Source organism: Diabrotica undecimpunctata, chromosome 9 (genome assembly GCF_040954645.1).
Source record: "Diabrotica undecimpunctata isolate CICGRU chromosome 9, icDiaUnde3, whole genome shotgun sequence".
Lineage (NCBI taxonomy): Eukaryota > Metazoa > Arthropoda > Insecta > Coleoptera > Chrysomelidae > Diabrotica > Diabrotica undecimpunctata.
The window spans coordinates 71,906,512-71,910,193 of NC_092811.1; positions in this window are offsets into that span (position 1 = coordinate 71,906,512).

Genomic DNA, 3,682 nt, shown 5'->3' on the forward strand with positions numbered 1-3,682 from the left:
CAACTGTGGTAAGATGGGACACAGAGCAAGTCAATGTTTATTAGTCAAAAAGCAGAATGTGAATGACAAACAAAAAATTGGAAACAGGGCAAATTATGCTATGAATGAATGTAATGGAGAAGAGGATAATGCTGTTGCTTTCTGTACAACATCTGAAAGTGTAGACGGTTTAATCTTAGAGTGGTATGCAGACTCGGGAGCTACACATCATTATATAAACAATGAAGAGGTACTGATAAACAAGAAAAGATTTGCAGAGAGAAGAGAAATACAACTGGCAGAAAAAGGAAAAAGTATGGAGGCAATATGCATAGGTGATTTACAAATGACAAGTGTGGTGGAAAATAGAAATGTGAAAATTACTTTAAAAGATATATTTTGTGTACCAAAATTAAGAGCAAATTTGTTGTCTATACCTACCATTGAAAAGGCAGGATTTGAAGTTGTCTGTAATGACGGTAAGATCTTTATAAAAAAAGATAATGTTTTTGTAATAGGTAAACGTCTTAATAATTTATTTAATATCAATGTTGAATCTAATATTGAATCTGCAAATTTAGCACTAAATATAGATATTTGGCACAAAAGGTATGGTCATTTGAATTATGGTTCTATTTCAAAAATTAAAAATTTAAATATAGTTAATGGTTTAGAGTTTACCAAATCAAAGGTTGATAAAATTTGTGATGTTTGTGTACAATCGAAACAAAAATGTTTTCCATATAATTCGAAAATATCCAGAAGTACTAGAGTTCTTGAATTAGTTCATACAGATGTATGTGGTCCAATCACACCAACATCACGTAATGGTTATACGTATTTCATAAAGTTTTTTGATGATTTTTCTAGGTTTGTCATGGTATATACTGTAAAAGGAAAGGACGAAGTTTACAATTGTTTTAAAGATTATACAGCGAAAGTGACATCATTATTTTGTAATAAACCTATCTCAAAATTAAAATTTGACAATGGAGGTGAGTATTGTTCTAATGCAATTTTAAAGTTTTGCTCAGAAAAGGGAATTCAAATATCATACACTCCACCGTACACTCCCCAAATAAATGGAGTTGCAGAACGTATGACTCAAACATTAATGGATAGAGCAAGATGTATGATAAAAGAGGCAGGAATAAATAAATGTTTTTGGGAAGATGCAGTTCTCATGGCAGCATATATCAATAACAGAACGCAATCTTGCTTAATACAGAATAAAAGTCGTTTTGAATTGTGGCTTGGTAAAAAGCCAAATGTCTCTAATATGCGAACTTTTGGCTGCACAGCATATGCCAGAGTACCAGATGCTTTGAGAAAGAAACTTGACGATAAAAGAGTGATGTGCCGATCTATTGGTTATACAGAAAATGGTTACAAGTTATGGCAAGAACAAGAAAACAAGTTAATTCACAGTAGAAATGTAGTATTCGATGAAAATAATTTTATGAATAAAAAGGAAAAAGATCTGAGAAGAAACAGAGAAAAAGAAGATTAAGAAAATTATGATATACAAGAAAATAAAATCGAAGAAAGAGGAATACAAACTGAAGCTGGAGATGAAGACAGAAAATCTGATAGTAAAGAAGACAAAGAAGAAGATAATAAAAAGGATAATGAAGGAGTGCCTTCTGGAAGTACCCAAAATGGCAGACCACGAAGAGTAAGAAAATTATCCGGAAAATATGACATTTATGAATTAGATGCAGCAAAGTGTGATGAAGAATTGGATATAAGCTGTTTGGCACTACTTAGTAAACTAACAAATGCATCGAAGTCTTACTCAGAAGCAAAAGAAAGTTCAGAATGGAGTTCATGGAAACAGGCAATTGAAGATTAGTTGGATGCACTAAAAAATAATAATACTTGAGAATTAGTTGAGAAGACATGTAATCAAAAGGTAATTAGTAATAGGTGGGTTTTTCGGTTAAAGCGAAATGATGTTGGTAAGCCTGTTTATAAAGCCCGATTAGTTGCACGAGGCTTTGAACAAAGTCATTTTAATGATTTTTCACAAATACATGCTCCTGTAGCAAAGTTGTCTACATTAAGAATAATATTGTCTATCTGTAATCATTATAATTTACTATTGTTACAATTAGATGTGAAAAATGCTTTCCTGAATAGTTAAAAACCTTTATGAAAATACCTGAAGGTCTTAGAGTTTCGAAAAATGATCAAAATAAAGAATGTTTATTGAATAGGGCAATATATGGTCTCAAGCAATCCCCAAAGGCATGGAATGAGAAATTTAATGAATTTATGCTACTGTTAAATTTTAAACGTTCAAAAACAGACTACTGTTTATATAGTTTTATTAATAAGGATATAAGATGTTACTTGCTGCTTTATGTATATGACATTTTGATGGCTTGTAATAATGATGTATTTTTGAATTATTTGAAAACAAAATTGTGTGAATCTTTTAAAATGAATAAAATAAGCAGTCAGTTTAACTTTTTGGGAATAAGAATTGACAGAGATTTTAAAAATAGGATCATAACTCTTGACCAAATACCTGCAATTGAAAATCTTGTCAAACGATATAATGTTGAAGACAGTAAAAATTTTAAAACACCAATTGAAAAGAATTTGAATTTACTGAGAAATACTGATTGTAATCTTAGTACCAATTTACCATACAAAGAACTGTTAGGTAGTCTTATGTATATAATGATGGGTACTAGACCTGATATTTGTTTCAGCATTAGTTATTTTGGGAGATTTCAAGATAGTGCTACTAATGAACATTTTAAGCATTTGTTAAGAGTACTGAAATATTTGAAATCTACTATTAATTTTAGGTTGTATTTTTATCATTTAGAAGATACTTCTTGTTTTGATTTAGTTGGTTATACTGATGCTGATTGGGCTAATGACATAAATGATAAAAAATCCATTAGTGGATATTGTTTTAAACTTTTTAATAATCTAATCTCATGGTCTTCCAAAAAGCAAAGTTTGGTAACTTTATCAAGTACAGAATCTGAGTTTGTGGCAGTATGTGCAGCTTCATGTGAATTACTTTATATAAAAAACTTACTGTTGGATCTGGAAATTAAATTATTATTACCAATCACAATATTTGAAGACAATCAAAGTGCTATCAAACTGCTACAAAACTTTGAAAACAATAAAAGGTGTAAACACATTGAAGTAAAATTACATTTTGTTTTGGATTTGGTAGCACAGGGTATTATGAAGGTTGAATATATTTGTTCAAATGAGCAACTTGAAGATATATTTACAAAGTCTCTGTGCTATGAGAAATTTAATTATTTTGTAAATAAGTTAGGTTTGAGGGTTTAAATTTAGTTTTGTATACTAACAGGTTTGAGGGAGGGTGTTAAATAAATACTCGTGAATAAGGAACAAACCTGTCTATGGTTGACAGCAGGATTGATGTATGTCAATTTCAACGTTTTCAAGATGGTATCGTAATGTACCACGTTTAATTATGTATTTATATATCACGTTTATTTGAGTTAGTATTACAATAAAATATCAACACATTCTTTTATTTTCTATTCATCAATATAACAATTTGATACTAAAGTTACTTTGCGGGTTCAAAAATCTTGAAGTCTTGATAAAAAATGTAACGTAAGTACACATATACGTCACTTTGGCGGCAAAGTAATTTGGAAAGAATTAAAAACAATCGTTTGTTATAAATATATATATAAAATAA